Here is a 19,222-nt window from a genome sequence, read left to right on the forward strand (position 1 = left end):
ATTTTCTTCTTTTTTCTTTTTTAATTAATTAATTTAAAACAAACAAAACCTACTTTCAAAATCGTGCTATGATTTGTATCTTGACTGTCTCCTAAAGGTCCATGTGGGACGGCTCTGGTCCCCAAGATAACATATTAAGGCTTGAAAGGACTTGTTTTTTTTTTGTTTGTTTGTTTGTTTTTGTTTTGTTTTGTTTTGTTTTGTTTTTTTTTTTTTTGGATTTTCGAGGCTGTCCTGGAACTCACTGTGTAGATCAGGCTGGCCTCGAACTCAGAAACCCGCCTGCCTCTGCCTCTGTGCTAGGATTAAAGGCGTGCGCCGCCACGCCCGAGGTCTGAAAGGACTTTTGAGAGGTAGGGACTAGTGAGGGAGTCAGGTCTCAGAGGTTGTGTTCATTTTCTTTCCCGTTGCTACGATCAGACAAAAAGGGACAAGGGGTTCATTTTGATTTCTGTGTTCAGAAGTTTAGGTGCATCATGGCAGGAAGGCGTGGCTGAGCTCTCAGGGTAGGACAGTGTGACAGGGTCATTTTACTTCATTGTATGTTAGGGAGGAGAAGGCTTAGGTTAGTCTCAAAGGTCTCACAGAGCTGTCCTATGAGAGGCCTGGAAGGGGACACTCTGAACTTAAATCACAGTAGGGGTCCTCTCTTGAAGGACAGAGTGGGACCTCTACTCTTGTTCTTTCTGATTTTGTTTCTTCCTCATGAAATGAATGGTTTTACTCCATCCTGAGATGTTTCAAACCCCTGCCAGACATTGACATTAAAGGCCTGATGGAAACTCTGACACCGGGAGTCAGATCAAGCCCTTTCTCTTTACATGTTAATTACCTTGGGTATTAGACTGATAGAAAGCAGACAGACACACATTATAAAACTTGAAAAAAAAAAAAAAACTTGAAGCTATCACTAATAACACATCAGGGCACAGGCTATAGGATAAATGAGTGAACAACAGGGATCCCGTTCTGGGGAAAGACAGAAAAAAAAATGCCACTAAGGGAAATGGCTGAGTTTTCCAGAACTTTTAGATATTGACATCATTTAAGCGGAGTCATTACAATGAAGTCTGTGGTATATAATTGAGAATTATCCAGTTACATAGGTAACGTAGGGGTTTTTTTTTCCCTTCCCTGTTTCCTTTTCAATTGCCTGAAAAGCTTCCGATTGTCATGTTCCCTGAGCCACTTTTCAGTCCTTTTTGGCCACCCCTGCATCCCTTTAGCTTCACTTGGGAAGCCAGACGCTTAGAGCCCTCCAAGACTGGAGGCTAGGGACTCCAAATCCTAATTCTTACGGACCCATCATTGCCTGGCTACAGTGATCAGTGACATCAGAAGTTGTTACATGGAAAGTTTACAGCGCTCTTAGCTGAAATGAGCAGACTGGGCAGGCGCGCTGCAGAGTCTGGAGAGAGAAGGCCATTCATTATAAGACATCCGGGAAAAGCTGGAGAAAGATTAGACCGGCCCCTCTCCTCCCTCCTAGCCATCTTCCAGGCTTCAGACAAGCATCTTTCCCTCCTACATGCAGTCCTTGGCTTTCGCTGGACCTCTCACCCTGCTCACGGCCACAGCTTGTAGCGCGTTCTTACTCCTACCCACAATCCCATCTTGTCCTGTTGTACTAAGCCCCATGAGAGCTCCGAGGGCTTATCCAGTTTACTTCTCGCCATTTCGCCAGTACCAAGACCAGAAAGAGGCCTGGTATGCACTGGGTGCCGAATAAATATTTGTTTAATGGATGAATTTTTCCGGTGTGATCTAAACTAGAGAAAGAACTCTTGGCACAGAACCAAATACTGATAGCTCTGTAACCTACTAAACGCTTTATTATTTTTTTCCTTTAGATTTTTCATTCCAGCTTCACACACACACACACACACACACACACACACACACACACACACACACACACACACACACTCATGCACTCACGGACGCACGAACGCAAGCACGCAAGCACGCAAGCACACATACACGTACTTACGCAAACCCTGCAGGTACAGGTGCATGTTCTTTGATTTCTTTAGCACTCACTAAGTTCAAGAAGATTGTACTTGGCCTGAGTGATGAAAACAGGCTTCGCTTTAGGCAGACATTTGAAACCCCAACTAAGCGCCTTTTAAAGCCCCTTAGAAAACCAAATGCATGCAAATAGCGCTTTCCTGAAAACACAGGTTAGCACACATTAAGAAACGACCGCAAGCCAGGCGGGCTTTCTGGAGACGCTCTCCCCCTCCCCCAGGCTCGGTTTTCTGAGATTCCTAATCAATGCTCCCACTTAGCATATCTGTCATTCTGAAATCCCCACTTCCTTGCCTTTTGTAAACTCAAAATTCTTGGAATTCAACTTAGAGGCCCAAAGCACCTTGTACTTCTTTGCACTTAACAGTTATTGAGCACGTGGCTAGGAGCTGACCCGAGTGCAAACGGAGAGATTTTAATCTTTCAAATGAGATTGCACCTGCACTCTGAGGAAGCTAAAGGGAGTTTACAGGATGATTAGCTCATGGTCTAGTTGGGACTTCGGGTCCTTGTGAGGAAGTCCTTGGCCTGGTAAGTCTTAAGCACCGACTCTCTCTCTCTCTCTCTCTCTCTCTCTCTCTCTCTCTCTTAGGAACGTTTCATGAAAATAACTGTACACTGTTTGAATGAAGAAATGAGAGGGCATCTTCTCAGAAGCTGAGGTAGTCTTTCTTCTGTAATGAGCTTTGAGTAGCAGAGGGATAAAGCATTGGTCTTCCAAATATAACAAGGAGGACAAATGAAAATATAAAAGAGAGATTTGAGATGGAAAAAAAAGAAGAAAATAAGAGAGATAAGAAAAGAAGAAACAGCTAAACGTGTGCCTACCCTTTTATGGAACTTTTCAGGGAGAGAATTTTGAGGTGCTCTGACTCCCCAGATAAGAGCTGATTCCCTGTTTGCAGAGGAACACACACACACACAGCTTTCCATCTCCATGTTTGGTGCCCACAGCCTCATGACAGATCTTCCATGGTGGTTCTTATGACGTTGTGCAAAGCCCCTGGAAGACTCCTTCTGCAGGTCACTTCCCTAAACCTGTGTTTAATGGGGAGGTGGGGAGAAAGGAGGGAGAAAAGGAGGAGGGAGAGCCACCTGGAAGAAGCACACCTCCACATATACCCCTGCATGCCTTCTCAGGCAGGTCCCACCTGCAGCCTGTGGCCCCCATGCACAACAGAATAGTCCTGAGTGAGGCTCCAAATGCAAAATCATAAACTTATTTAAAACATTATGAGAATTATTTTTGCTTTTTTGTAACTCAGTTGCAAAATTCTCAAGTGTGAACTTTGTTGATAACTACGTTGTGCTACAATGTTAAAAGGCTAGACATATCAGCAGGGCCACCTAGTGCTAGACTTAGTGCTAGAGACAGAAAGGATGCTAGCAGTAGAGAAACCATTAGTGCGGTATTCAGGGGTAGAGTGCTTCTGTCCCTACTGAATCAATTGTCTCTGCTTTCGCAGAGTTTGACCTACAGAAAAGAGTAAGTGACTGGGTGCAGGACTCAGGCAGGAAAGCTGGGTGGCCAGTATCCTCGTGAACTGGAGATCCACAGCATGGAGATCTGTGCTAAGAGGCTCAGCAAGTGCACGGATGCTGGTGGCCGAGCAAGTTCTTTTCTAGAGATATAAAAAGAAGTCATTGAAATGAGTGGTTTTTCACTTTTGCAATCTTATTAAGAGTTCATAAATCAGATCGGAAAAGTGGTTCAATGGGTAAAAGTGTTCATGTTTGTGAATGCCAGAGCCCAACATGTAGAAGGTGAGAACTAACTCCCGAAGACTGTCATGATGCACCTGTGCTTCTTGGCATGCATGCACAGGCATGCACGCACACACACACACACACACACACACACACACACACACACACGTCACACACTCTCAATAATTTCCAAACTGATCAAACCAGAGAAAGTCTTTAAAAAGTTATAAACCATCATTTATTCACTATGATGAAAGAATCACCAGAATGCTGGACTGTTTCCAGAATGTTCTTTTGCGCTTTCTGCAAGTCCTGTCCTCCAGCTGATAGTTGGTACAGGACAAGATGAAACTCTGGCTGTTTCTCTGGGTCTCACCAAGGGCAATGGCAGCGCACAAAAGCAATGCAAATGAGTAATCTCAAGACAGTTTTCTAAAATCAAGACCATCCAGTGGTGGTTTTGTTTTGTTGTTTACTTTATGCTTGTGGGTGTTTTCTCTGCATGTATATATTTCCACCATGTATCTGTCTGTTGCTTTTGGAGGACAGAAGAGGGCATCGGAACCCCCTGGACTGGAGTTGCAGATGGTTGTGAGCCACCACATGGGTGCTCGGAGATGAGCCCAGGTCATCTTGAAGAGCAGCCATTGCATTTAACTGCTGAGTCATTTTTTGAGTCCTGGGTGTTTTGAGACAGGCAAGGGCACAGATGAAGACAATTCCTAAAGGCCTTCTGAGTTTCCTGGATTGCCACATGTTCCTTTGTATTCATGTGTGCCTCATGACTTTCATCAAACGATGGGAACAGGGGACAGAAAATGGAGAGATGAGGCTGGGCTTAGATTGGGAATGATGGAGGCCACGTGACATCTCCAGAAGCAAGCAGAATTGTTCCTTTAATTGGGACAACTAAAGGGCTGCAGGCTCTGCACAGGGGGTGGAGTCTATGCACTCAGGGTACAGGAGGCTTGGAGAGATTTACAGGACTTTAAAGGAGACTTTGCTAATGGAAGATACCATCTACCCATCAGTTCCTGACAGTCTCAAAGTGGAAGGTATCACTCAAAGACATGCGTTGATCCTTTTATTGGAAGTGTTCCAGAACTTAACAGTCCACTGGTGTTATCATCAGTTTTCCTGTCCTAAGTTTCTCAGTCCACCTGAGCCTTTTAGGTTATTAACCCTTCGGTGAGGACTGCAAAGCCACAGTTCTGAGAACGGCCTTGCTGGAGGATAGCAATGCCAGAATAGAGTCCTGGCTCCTGGCTTCCTGCTATCACCAGTCCTTGTCTGGAAGGTGCACACAGACAGGTACCTGGGTACCCCAACACCCCACCACAGTTTCTTTCAAGTCCTTTCAAAAGCTTCCAGATTAGCAACACAATGGTATTCTACTTCCTGCCCTATATAAACTCGGCCTTTTCTCTCTTGTAAGCTTCCATCTACCTATAATAAAGTTCAGTCTAAAACATACCCTCGGTGGCCTGTAAATTTCACTCTTCAAATTTGCAAGACAAGAAGCAAGAGGTCACTGGTTCCAGAGTGGCTTTGGCAATAGCTGTCAAGTGTTCCAGGACCCTGGTTCACCAAGGGCGAAGAAAGGCCAAGGCAGTCTCAAAGACAACCCAAATCTCCTGTATCATCAATAAGATAAAAGCACTCTCTTCGTTTCTTTCCATTTCATTTGTTTTGTCCAATTCTGGTGTATCAGATGTTACTACTACTACCACTATTACTATTCTTCATTAAAAGCCCATTTGTTTTCTAATGAGAGACAGAAAGGGAGTAGATCAGGATGGGAAAGGAGGTGGGAGGAACTGGGAGGAGAAGAGGGAAGGGAAACTGTAATCAAGATAATGGTATGTGAGACAAAAACCTATTTTCATAAAAGGAAAAGAAAAAAATAGAAAAAGACATCAAGCAAACCAAAACAAATGGAGTAAAGCATTGCCAAGAGGCTGGGTGGTGCATGGTTTTAATCCCATCAGGTGTATCTCTGGGTTCGAGGCCAACCTGGTCTACAGAGCGAGTTCTAGGACAGCCCAGGTTCTACAAAAAACTCCTGTCTAAAAAAAAGGCACTGCTCCTGCCAATACAGATCTGCAAGAATAAATTGTTTATTAGGATTACAAACTTTCATCCTGGGAGCTGTTCCCCAAGGCGGCAATGTATGCCAAACATTTGAAATCCCTGCTTTATACTCACAGAGACAAGTTCAGTACCTCATCCCTAGCATTTTAGCATCAGTAGCAGAGCCAGGGGGAAAAATCAAACCCCGATAAAGCACAAGTCTCCATGTACGATCCCAGGCACTGATGGATGGAAGAGCGTCCGATCTGAAAGGGGCGGCAACATGGAGGGTTCCCACAGCACCCCAGAGGGTGAGGACAAGGACCCAGGGAGAACCTGGCACCCAGGGTTTTCATCTGCAGACCTCAGGCCTTACAGAGGTGGGGGACCATATCATATACAGAGAAATTGGAAGTCAAGGTGAGCAGAGGTGGAGGAGTTAGTTTGTCCAGGGTTAGAGCTTAGCAAGGCACTAGAAATGGTTCACAAGACAGCACTGGCAGCACTTGAGGAAGAGGCTGAACTAACTCACCATAAGTTCAAGGGCCACAAGGGCTTTAGACCCAAGTCTTTGGGGACAAAGTATAGAAAAAAGTTAGCAAAACACAAAAAATTTTCTCTCTCTCTCTCTCTCTCTCTCTCTCTCTCTCTCTCTCTCTTTTGCCAAGGAAGAAATTTAATCAGAGCAACATGAGAGAGTAAAGGCAGGAAGTATTGGTGTGTGGTGTGCGTGTGTGTGTGTGTGTGTGTGTGTGTGTGTTTGCATGTGTAGAGGCTAGTGGTTTTTTGGGGGGTGTCTTCCTCTGTTGTTTTTCTACCTTATTTTTCAAGACAAGATCTCTCATTGAACCTGAAGCTCACAATTTCCACTAGAGTACCGAGCCAGCAAGTTCGGGGGGCTGCCTGTTTTTGCCTCTCCAGAAATGGGGGTTACAGGTATAGTACCACCCCAGCTTTTATGTAGGTGCTGAAATTCTGAACTCAGGTCAGTGTTACACAGTGGGCACTTGACTCACTGGGTTACCTCCCATCTTCTACTGTTTGGTTTTTAAAACAGCAGAAAAGAAAAATAGTGGGAAAACTTAGCCGCCATCATCATCATCACCACCACCACCATCATCATCATCTGACAGAGAGTTTAGTATGTAGAAAATGCAGGAGCTGTCGATGATGCTGTCAGATCAGTCATGGCAACCAACAGGTACTGTTAACATGTTTCTCTGACTGTCAAGCCTCTGCATCCAAAAGACAAATCCGGGTCTTGAATTCGTTCATTCAGCATTTCACTCAGACACTTAGCAAGCATTTACTGTGAGGGTCTGTCTCATGTCACTCTCTACGCTGGCCATGAGAACTAAGGAGTTAAGACGTACACAGTGCATGAATGCCCTTGAGAAAGCCCAGGTCAAGACAAGAGACAGTGGCTTGGAAACTGTGTAGCTGCAAACTAATGCCACATGAGCTACAACAAAGGAAGCTTCTAGGCTGTGGCCTTGCGTTTGGCAAAAGGAATCCTAGTTCATTTCTAAATGATGCGTTCATGTACCAGCAAAGGACCACTTTCCAAATCCTCTACTCTTGGGGCAATGGAAGGCCGTGTCAGAATCACTCATCGTTTCAGAGAGGAGAGAGGGCAGAGACAGGGAGGTAGGAGGGGCTGAAGGGCATTTGTGCTGGAGAAGCTCATTTCAGTAGCATTCAGCAGTGCTCCATACTGAGTAGCAAGGGTTTTGTTTTTTTTTTTGTTTTTTGTTTTTTGGTTTTTCAAGACAGGGTTTCTCTGTGTAGCCCTGGCTGTCCTGGAACTCACTATGTAGACCAGGCTGGCCTCGAACTCAGAAATCCACCTGCCTCTGCCTCACAAGTGCTGGGATTAAAGGCGTGCGCCACCACTGCCAGGCTGAATAGCAAGGTTTTTAAGGACCCCAGAGTTTTTCTTGGCCTTCATCAGTTCTCGCCAGATGGTCCTCCTGTTTTGAGCAATGACATGTCTCATCAAAGGTAAAATACAGGGTGGAAGAGCCAGAGGTTCAATCTGCCAACAGGTTACCTTGGTAATCTGGTATCAAATACATTTTAATTTTAGAATTGAAACATCTCCCCTTGCCCCAACTGACTAAATTAGAAGCACGTAAGAGTACTGTATGCACAATCAAGTATACTTTTAGGGTCTGGTTTAGGAAGGGCAAAGATAGAAAATGTAGACAATTCAGTTGGAAAAAGGCTTTCAGGACCCGTGTGTGAGCCTCAGACCCCATGTTTTAATAAGTCAGGTGTGGTGGCACGCATGAAATCCTAGTAGGTCCCCGTGGCTCACTGGTCAGCCAGCCTTCTTGGTGAGTGAGATCCTAACTTAAAAACTAGCATAGATAGAGCCCAAAGAATGACCCTGGTTTTCATATGCATGTGTACCCGAATATACACATACATTCACACACATATACAAACACACACAGACATACACACACACACAGTGACACATACCCTCATACATGTACACACACATTTACACTCACACACGACAAGGGAAAAGACAACACTTGTAAATATTCTCTATCAATTGAGAAGTCATACCAGTGACATACACACGGTGCGTAGGACTCCATAGCATGATTTCATGATATACCATGAAGGTCTTTGTTACAGGGTTTGTCTCAACTTCCAGTTCATGTTTCTGGACAGGTGACTTCTGTCCTCTGTACACTTGGTGCCATGAAGACTGTAAGGCTCAGATCTGATGATCTTTGTAGTCTGTGAACAGCAGCTGTGCACATTTATACAAAATGAAGTTGAGAACAGAAACAAGTTACAAACACTTCTGCAAGAAAGTATCTGCTTTGCACAGATGTATATTCTGTTTTGTTTTTGTTTGGTTTTTATGTTTGTTTTGTTTTATTTTGTTTTGTTTGAGACAGGTTCTTTCTACACAGTTCTGGCTGTCCTGGAACTCACTCTGCACACTAGGGTGGCTTTGAACTCACAGAGCTCAATCATTCTCTGCATTTTGAGTATTGGGATTAAAGGCATTCTCTATCAATGCCCAGCCACAGATGGATATTCTGAAGAAAATGAAGAGACACTTCATGAGTCTGATGCCATCTTCTTTTCAAGGATTTTCTTCTGTGTTCATTAGGATGGTCAGAGTGAATCTGAAGTGCCATTCTAGAACTTTATTCTCAGAAGACATTTTTGTCAGCAATTGTGTCCAAATTACTGGTGAGCCTACATGACCAGGCTAGACCTGAAACTCATATTTTTCACTTTTAGGGGATGGTGGTGATAAGATAATTAAGAGGAGGAATAAACAATTTCAAATTATCCCTTGGTGGTGCCTTCTATGATCACAATTTACGAATAGCGAATACTTTCTTGAGAGTCTCAGTGTTGTTAGCATATTAAAGGACCCCTCTCCTTGTTGAATATCAAGTTCAACCACAGAAGCCATACCCGTCCCTTCCTCTCCATTTTATCTCACTGACAGATCCCTACAGATGTCCCAGGCAAACTGCATCCTCCTTTAAGGGTCTAATACATCCTAGGCTAGCTTCAAACTCAATGTAGCTAAGGGGGACTTCAGCCTCCTGATTGTGCTCCCATTGAGTGTGACGGGGCTATAGGCTTGGTGTTCAGTGTTGGAGTTTTAACTTGGGCCTTAGTGCATCTTAGATACAGGTTTAAAGTTTACTTTTTTCTTGTTCGTTAGACAATATTATAACTTGACATTATAACCAAACATTATAACTTGAGATAGAGCAAGAACTGACAATAACTGAAATACTCTGTGAAACATTTTTTTGAGTAAAAAAAAAAAATTTTTTTTTCAAATAGAATTTCAACCTAGAGTGTTAACTATAAAGCGCTGGTGACTGCATTTAAATGTCACTAATTAGTTTTACCTCCAGAGCTTCCACCTCACAGTAAGAAAGCCAGGTAATGGGGCAGATGGGGAGAGTCGGGCTTAAGGACCTTTGAGAACAGGCTGTGGCTTTCTGTTTTAAAGTGTAGTTTTTGTCATCTTGAAGTTCTATGGTGTGTTTACATTTTTACTTCTTTGTCATTGCTGTTGTGGACAGACGTAATGGTAGAGGGTCTGAGTGTCTTATGGCCTTTGCGTGAAGATCAGAAGATGGCTCTGTCGAGTTTGTTCTCTCCTTCCTTCATTACATGGGTTCCAGGTGTCCAAGTCAGGTCACCAAGCTTGCCTGGCAAGTGCCTTGATTTACCAAGGCATCTTGCTGGCCCATTAGGAAAATTTTTTAGAAAAATTGGCTATATAGAAGTTGAGGATCTGGCAGTTCATCATCATGAAGAAATGGCCAACTTAGTGTGAATCTTTCCAGGCACAGACGTCCATACAGAAGCCCTAGGGGAGCTGTTAGCAATTCCTCTAGGCTCTGCCCAACCGTTACCTAGCAACAGCTTGTGTCTCCACCCTCCAGGTATGAGACAGGAGCCAGGCTTATAAGAAGACCACTGGAGACCTCTGTGTCTCCCTCTCTCTCTCACACCTCTCCTTCCCTTCCTCCCTCCCTCCCTCCCTCCCTCCCTCCCTCCCTCCCTCTCTTCCTCCCTCCCTTACCTCTCTCTTCCTCTAACCTCATGCGTCCCTGCCGGCCTCTTCCTCTTTGGTCCTTCCTCATTCCTCTGTCTATTCTTCTCTGTCCCCCTTCCTTCCTCTGCCTCTACCCCTTTTGCAGGTCCCCTTCCCATCTCACTAATAAACCTTCCTTATGTTAGGTCTGTAGCGTGACTGATTCCTCCGGGGACACTTTGGCAGGGCCGGCTGAGGTGCTTCTTCCTGTCACACTTTGTCAGACACAACAGGAGTGGCCTTGCAGCTCAGCACTTGGGCTATCTGGTCACAGCCCAGCCATAGGTAGCCTTGGCTGACCAGGCCAGGCTTTCTCGCTAGATCTCACTCTTGCCAAGCCCTGGGCTCTGGCCGCTGGAGCCACAGACTCCTAAAGGCAGGCATCGATTTTTCCTGCTGTGTGTCCTGTTCACTGTCTGGAATTACTGTTCTCCAGACGTCTGCTTCTCCTCTCCAGCCAAAGCCAGCTGGACTCACTCTCAAGGGGAAGACAGAGTTGGGATGTATGGTGTGTCCCTGTCCTGCAGTATTACATGGCCCTGGGTTGTCCTCTCCTGTGTGTCTTTTCTATGTGCGTGTGCGTGAGTGCGCGTGCGTGCGTGCGTGCGTGCGTGCGTGCGTGCGTGCGTGTGTGTGTGTGTGTGTGTGTGTGTGTTATGGGGGTGGGAGGGTTTGTAGCACCATTAGCCACAAAGTGTTTGTCTTAAATTCCAGTCCTGAGCAAGGAGTGCTCTGATATATAGTCTCTGGTGTCCCCTTCCAGTACCTAGCACAGGGGTGCTGATCTGTCAATTGGTTCATTATGTTACCTTAAAAAACAACAACAAAATAAAACTAAACCAAACCAAATCAAAAACCATTGGATAGGAAAGACACTTGCTTAAGTTAATGTGTGTGTGTGTGTGTGTGTGTGTGTGTGCGCGCGTGCATATGTACACATACACACACACACACACACACACACACACACACACACACACACAAGCCCCATCTGTCTCTCCATCTGTCCATCTGTCTGTTTGCCTGCCCAACGAGTTTGACTTTGTCTTCAGTCACAGCTTGGGAAGCCATAGGAACCAGACATCTGTGCCCTTAGCTCCAAGGGCAGTGGTGTGTGGGTGACTCGCAAGCTGGCCGGGGCTTGTGGAGCAGCTGTGAGCGCACAGGACTACCCTTTTGTTCAAAGAAAAGGAAAGACAAAGTCTACGTGCCAATGAGGTAAAGAGAGACCCTGGTTCCTCAGACAGGAATTTCAGAACTTCAGTGGTGTCTTTGTGGCTGGTCCCTAATCTTTTCTTTTTCAAATTTCTCTCAAAGGATGATTAAGACATCTTTAATTAACTATTAAAACCCAAGTGTTCTAACACAGAGGACAAGATTTACAAAATCCTTTTAATTACCGGAACCAGATTTTTTCCCCCTGATCTGTAAATACCTGTTTACTCCGCAACCAAATTTGGCTTTAATTAAACTGGCTGTCGGGGGTGAGGGGTGGGGTGTTGAGAGCTGGGAAACGCCTCAATTTGCATTCGCGCTGCTTTTAATGGCGCTGGCTTCACAGTGAGGATCAGAGGCTGGGGTAATTTATTGTTGAAACTGGAAAATCGGGCAAAAGGGGATTTGCTTCCCATATAGGAACTCATGGAAATGACACACACCCTTGCCACTTCTGATTTATTCAATGTGTAGTAGTGGGATTACCGGAAAGTCCTTCAGTGATATGAGATTAGCTCTCTCTCTCTCTCTCTCTCTCTCTCTCTCTCTCTCTCTCTCTCTCTCCATACACACACACCCCATTGATTCGTTGAAACTAGCAGCCAAGTTTATGGTTCTAATGACAAGGAAAGAAAACCCAGAGCCAGCTCTCCTCTGTTCAGCTTTCTGTTTAATATTCAATAAGGTGCACAGTTTGTTGAGAAAATAAGGGTGGTGTTTTGCCATCCCCTTACGGATTTCAGTCAACACACGGAGGTGTTGGGAATGATCTGCTAAGCCCATTTCCCTGCCTTGAACCATCTGGTTCAAATTCTGTCTACCTGCTTGGGGTGCAGCAGCTTTGTCTGCCTGTACAGACAGGGAAGTCACAACTCATTAACAGTTTAGGGTAAATCCCTGTGGAAATGTGCAACTTTACTATTGTGGTAGGTCTCCCCTAGGGAGCAAATTAGATAGGGCTTTTATGTAAACCAAAGAAATGTTAGGTATATTGGGAGATCTGAAGAGGATCTGGAGGTGGGGGGAATAGAACTAATGTATTATTTTAAATGGGAACAAACTTGTGTGTCATAATCTGACTGGTCGCTGAGTTCGGCGGGAAGTGGCCAAGTGACACTGAAATACATTGAAATAGGGACACATGCATAGTAACAGAAACAGAAGCAGGTTGTATCTCAGTCTCCTACAGGAGTCAGAATCCAGATGGAGACCAGCTATGACATCTACAGATTCACCTTGATGTCTCCATGTTGGAGGCTAGAAAGCATCTTCTGGGGCTGGAGAGATGGCTCAGTGGTTAAGAGCACTGACTGCTCTTCCAGGCCCTGAGTTCAATTCCCAGCAACCACATGGTGACTTACAACCATCTGTAATGGGGTCCGATGCCTTCTCTGGTGTGTCTGAAGATATAAATGAAATAACATAAGTCTTTTAAAAAATGAGAAAGCTTCATCTGTTTTAGTGTCCTGAATACAATCATGCCTGAATCACAAGGTTTCAGCCAGAGAGTTAAGTCACAGCTTACTAGTGGTTTCTGGGAAATGCTTCTCTTCTGGTAAATTGGAAGAGTTATTGTCAGACTCACTTCCTTCTTGACTCAAGGAGAAAGATTTTGTGTAGATGGGATGTCCTTTGACTGTCAAGGGCAAGGTTATAAAAACTGCAGACACCAGGCCCAGAACTGAAGTCAGTGCTGTCTTGTTCTAGATTTCTTCTTTGTTAATTTAGCCACGGTCCTGATTACTGGTGGCCAAGAGAAGTGCTGACAGTCCCTGCCGATTCGGGCTCTTAATTGACAGATTCAATCAACCATGGATCTGAAATAAGCAGCAGAAAATGAGAGGCTAGGTTTGATGTGCACAAGCTTTTTTTCTTGACACTATGCCCCAAACAGAATAATATAATAACTATTGACGTTGCACTTAGACCTATATCAGGCATTATAAGTCACCTGGAGGTGAAAATACTCCAGATGTAAGTAGATTATATGCAATGTATGTATGTATATACACAGGTTATATTCAATGACTATACCACTCTGCACAAGGGACCTGAACACCTGCAGCTTTTGGAACCAGCTCCTCATGGACACCATTGGAATGCTGTACTCAGGCGGGCCTTGAGAGGGACCTGGGGTCTCATAGCCTTGTGAACTCTGCTTCTGTAATCATAGCATCTGGGTTCTCCATGGGTTGGGTTCTCCATGAAGGTCTGGAAGATGCTGTTGTGTCTTAGCACATGCGGCTTGGTGTGGTATTCACTGAGTGAACAAACCAAAGATTCAAGAAGGATGAAAGATTCCTTAGTGCTTCCACCAGGGAAGTGGTCCATCAAGAATGTCCCCTTTCAGCAATTCCATGCTATAACAGCAAAGGAAAAGCTGACGTTTCCTTTTTTGAGGCTGTGACGCACCTCTCACAGATCCATTCTTTGTTGTTGTTGTTGTTTGTTTTTTGTTTTTTCAAGACAAGGTTTCTCTGTATAGCCCTGGCTGCCCTGGAACTCACTCTGTAGACTAGGCTGGCCTCGAACTCAGAAATCTGCCTGCCTCTGCCTCCCAAATGCTGGAATTAAAGGCGTGGGCCAACACTGCCCGGCTCATGGTCCTGTTCTTACACACATTTCTTCGGCTACTTCTCTCTTCCTGCTTCTTGAGTTTTGGTGAACCAGTTGATTTGTTTATTTATCACTATTGTCGGCTGACCAAGGATGCCAACTCATGCCCCACCAGCTCCTCCCACCTGTCCGTTTTCCCTGAGAACTCTGCCTCAGCAGCAGAAGTCTCACTTTTACACAATACTAGCCTAAAGGTCTGACGTAAGCTAAAGAGGGCATATGCAAATTTAGAGTGTCTGACATTTCACCTGTGAAAGAGAATCTCCCGGTGACAAGGAAGAGAGGATCCCTGAGAGCGGACGGAGGCCATTGCTCTATTTCCTGATTCAAAACTGGAGAGGAGAGCACAAAGGAAAAGCCTACAGAACATCTGTTCTTTTCCTGTTCTTTTGTTTGGGGGGAGGCCAGAGAAGGGGAAGAATCAGGGAGGGAGGGAAAAAGGAAGGGGGAGAGGGAGGGGGGGAGGGAGAGGTATTTTTCCATTGACCCAGTAAACAAAATAGAAAATGAGGCCGCAAAAACCTGACCACTCATTTTGGAGTTTCCCTAAGAGGTGTCTTGCTCAAGGACAAAGAGTCTCTCCTAGGAGGCGTTTCCCCTTTGCCCTGGAAACGGTCCAAAGGCAGAGCCAAGTCTAGCAGGTCAAAGGTCTGCTATCTACAAGACTTCCTTGGGGTTTTGGACTCTTGGCAGAAAGCAGCAGATTTCCTCTTTGGTGGGAAGTCCTCCAGCAGTGAGCAGGTTGGGGGAGGGAGGGACGGCAAGGGACAGCCCTTCCCACCACTCCAATTCAGCATTTAAATTGGAAAGGACTGCTGTCTCTGGGTTCCTGGGAAGGTACAGTGTGCTGCCTTCCTTTGGCCCTGACCGGTGTGCCCAGTGGGTGCTGAAGGCAACTGGGGAAGAATGGAAGAGCCTAGGAGTGAAATGGCCAGGAAAATGTGGGCAAAGGGCATCTTGGTGTTTCCTAAGGCCGTAGACAAGTTCTCTTTCTGTAGTGATGGGGCTGCATACACTGCTCAGTGGTTACTTACCGCGGATGCACCGCCCCTCTCTAACGGGTTCGTGCTTCCAGAGATCGTGATAGTGTTCACTCGTGCTCTGGAAATGACTGGTAGAGCCGCACCTGCATTTCCAAGAGCCTCACGAATTACCCGCTTCATTCATATAGAAAGCTGCTTACTTCTTCCTCTCTCCCTCTCCCTCTCCCTCTCCCTCTCCTCTCCCTCTCCCTCTCTCCCCCTCCCCCTCCCTCCCTCCCTCCCTCCCCCTCTCTCTCTCTTTCTTTCTTTCCTCCAGAGGGGTCCATTTGCTTGGGAGACCCTCCAGAGGGTAGAGGGAGAGACTTGCCCCTCCCTGTTCATTAGGCAAAGAAGGAAAGCAGGTGTTTGAAGAAAAACAAATGAAGAGTGGGGTGCAGAGCAATGTGAAACAACATGGCGGTCTGATGAGCTTTCCAGAAGCCAACGTGATGCCGGAACGTGATGCAAGAAAGGAAAGGGCAATCCGTGGAAGGCTGATAAGCTGAACTAAGGAATGTGAGTTCGCTCCTTGAAGCAGGAGCATCAGGGAGCATACAGGAAGGTGTTTAAGTTAGGAAGCCGCCTGACCTAATTTGAAAGGCTGCTCTGGGCTGGTGAGATGGCTCAGCGGCTAAGAGCACTGACTGCTCTTCTGAAGGTCCTGAGTTCAAATCCCAGCAACCACATGGTGGCTCACAACTACCCGTAATGAGATCTGACTCCCTCTTCTGGTGTGTCTGAAGTCAGCTACAGTGAACTTATGTATAATAATAAATAAATCTTAAAGAAAAAAAAAGTTGAAAGGCTGCTCTGGTGTCTAGTTGGGGGGGGGGGGGGCGTCGCTGAAGCAAACGGACAGAAGCCTGAGTGAAGGAGAGGGGAGATACGGACTCAAGAATCGGATGAGACTTGGCCATATGTATTTCCACAGGGACAGGGGGAGGGGAAAAGAAATTTATGCTAATCAGCTCTTAGCTTGACACAACTAGTGACACCCACTGGAAAGAGGCAATCTCAACTGAACACTGGTCTCCATTGGATTGCATTTCCTTGTTTGTTAACTGGTGTAGAAGACCCACTGTAGGTGGTTCCATTCTTAGGCAGGTGGGCTTAGGCTATATAAAATAGGTAGTTGAACAGCAGCCTGTGGGTAAGCAAGCCAGTAAGCAGCTTTACCCTCCCTCATATCTGCCTTCATGTTGCTTCCTTGAGTCCCTGCCTGTACTTCTCTCAACACTGTCCTACCGTGGGGTAGAAGGGCAAAATGAAATAAACGTTCTTTCCCCCAGTTGCTTTTGGATACGGTGTTTATCACAACGTTAGAAATCAAACTAAACCAGGGGTTAAATTTGGGGAGTAGTATATGATTTTCAAGTTGATTGTTGAATGGACTTAAAGAACAAATAATGATTTGTAAATGATTCAGGAAGTTGAACGGGCTGAAGAGCAGGCTGGCTTGTGGCGACAATGGCTGCCTAGAGGTGGAGACGGTCTTTTCTTTGTCTTTTGAGTTTATTTTTTTCCTGGCTACTGGAGGAGCCTGGGAGGAGACAGAAGGCAACCTTGCCCTTTTGTTGGGTCTGGTAAAGTAATTTCAGGGGGAAACCCCTTGCCGAGCTTGGGGATCAGGGGGAGACAAGGGGAGGTTAGCGAGGCCTTCCAGCTGTCTTTCATAAAATACTCAGCCTGTCCCAGGGCTGTACTTGGGTGTTTCATTTTCCGAGACCCAACAGACTCCGGTCGAAAGTCGGAAACTCATATCAGGATCTGTTTGTTTGATTTCCTTCCCTCCCTCCCACCCAACTCCGACTCTAACTTTTGAGATAGGATCTCTCTATGTAGTTCCGGCTGGCCTTGAGTGCGAGGTTCTCCCTCCTTAGCTTCCTGAGCGCTGGGATTGCAAGAGTGTATCACTATGCCTGTTTGTCACTTCCCTCAGGCCCCTCCTCTGAGCTCCTGAAGCACAAATGGCCAGTTTGGAGCACCTCTGTGTGCCTACTGTCCCTGCACACAGCCTTCGTTTTGAATGAGTACAGTCTATCATGGAGAAAGCATGGTGAGCTCATGGCGGTGGGAACATGCACCCCCCTTTCCCCCCAATCTCAGGGGAGCCAGGAGCAGCAAGCCTGGGCCTGAGTAGCGTGGGCATCTAACTCTCAAAGCCTGGTTTCCTTCCTCTAAGGTTTCTAAAAAATTCAAACACAGTGGAACCCGTGTTCAAACCCATGGATGTATCATCTACAGTGTATGTATCACCATTATATATATATATTTTTTCTAAGCCCAGGAAATATGTGTTGTCACTCCCTGGTGGGAAGTGAACTTGGAGGGAGAAGAGTATGTTAGCATAGGTTCTTCAGCTGTAGCAGAGCACACTGGTCAGGTTGTTGACAATGGGAGGGACCATGCAAGTAGGGACCAGGGCATGTGGAAAACCTCTACCACCCATTCCATTTGTGATCTTAAAACTGCTATAAAAAATAGTCTATTAAAATAATAATCAGGGCCAGGGAGGTTGGAGAGGATGCCTCTTCGGATATGAGCACCGGCTGCTGTTCCAAAGGATCCAGGTTCAATTCCCAGCCTCTGTCTGACACCCTCACACAGATACACATGCAAGCAACACACCTGGTCCCCACACCAGGATGCTTACAACTGTCTGTAACTCTAGCTGCAAGGGATTTATCAGTTTCTTTTGGCCTCTGAGGGCATCAGCGTGCACGGACACACAATACAAATACATACACACAGACAAACTCACAGGCACATACACACATAGAGACAAATACAAAGATAAACACATACACACACATATCCCAATAAAAAGTATAAATAAATCTTCAAATACAAACCTTTGCATAGGAGATGGGGAGTGGATGGTTGTCTGTGTAGAGGATATTTTGTTTTCTCCCTATGAAGAAACGATAGATCTTCTCACCTGGAAGGATGTTTCCACTTGCAGTTCTGCCCACTCTGTATGTAGTTCCTGCAATCTGTTCTTTTCCCAGAAACCACACTCAGGATTCTTCTGCCAAGGTCAACTCTGACCTTCTAAATTGCCACATTCCAGTCTCTTCCTTCCTTATCTTTGTCTCTTGTCCCTGACAGTACATTGTATTCTTTTTGTTTGTTTTAGAGAAGGTTGTAACCATGTAGCCCTGGCTGGCCTGGAAACTCAGTCTATAGCCAGGTTGGCCTTGAAGTCAGCGATCTACCTGCCTCTGCCCTCAGAGTGCTGGAATTAAAGGTGTGTGCCACCACGCCCAGCACGGCTTTTCTCTTTGAAGCACCTCTAGACCAGTAGGAACATCTCTCTGTCCTGCTGTGTCCTCACAGATCTTTCCTTTTTCTACCTAAATATCAATATCAAAATCCAGCATTTAAAATTCAACACAAGGGGGCCAGAGAGGTGGGTCAGCGGTTAAGAACACTCAGTGCTTTTCTGAAGGTCTTGAGTTCAAATCCCAGCAGTCACATGGTGACTCACAATCATTCATAATGAGATCGGATGCCCTCTTCTGGTGTGTCTGAAGACAGCTACAGTGTACTTAGATATAATAATAAATAAAACCTTTGGGCCAGAGCAAGCGGGGCCGATTGGAGCCAGTGGGGCCTGAATTTAATTCCCAGGAACCACATGATGATTCACAATCATCTATAGCTACAGTGTACTCATACATAAAATAAAATAAATAAATCTTTAAAAAAATAAAAATAAAAAATAAAAATAAAATAAGATAAAATCCAACACAAACTTTTCTCCTTTCACAGAACCTGTGGAGCCACCTCTCCATCCTCACCCCAAATTTCATGTCATGTTTCCCATGCTTTGTATTTTTCTCACTCCTAATGAATTCTGTAACATTCAGTACAGCTCACACAACTCAGTGTAGCTACACAAAGCAACACAAAAATTGTGTGTTGGGTATAAGGTGATAGGCTGGGCTTGGGTGTACAAAGGAAGAGCCAGTCA

The 19,222-nt window shown here is 45.4% G+C and overlaps 1 long non-coding RNA gene across 1 annotated transcript; it reads right to left on the bottom strand.

The window, feature by feature from the left end:
• Positions 1-12,984: 12,984 nt before the first annotated feature.
• Gm33390 lies at positions 12,985-18,402 on the bottom strand. The gene is made up of 3 exons (XR_382781.1): positions 18,102-18,402; positions 13,197-13,428; positions 12,985-13,011 (listed from the first exon to the last, which is right to left on the bottom strand). It is a non-coding gene; the product is annotated as a predicted gene, 33390 (long non-coding RNA).
• Between the last annotated feature and the right edge of the window lie 820 nt (positions 18,403-19,222).

Source organism: Mus musculus, chromosome 13 (genome assembly GCF_000001635.26).
Source record: "Mus musculus strain C57BL/6J chromosome 13, GRCm38.p6 C57BL/6J".
NCBI classification, from domain to species: domain Eukaryota; kingdom Metazoa; phylum Chordata; class Mammalia; order Rodentia; family Muridae; genus Mus; species Mus musculus.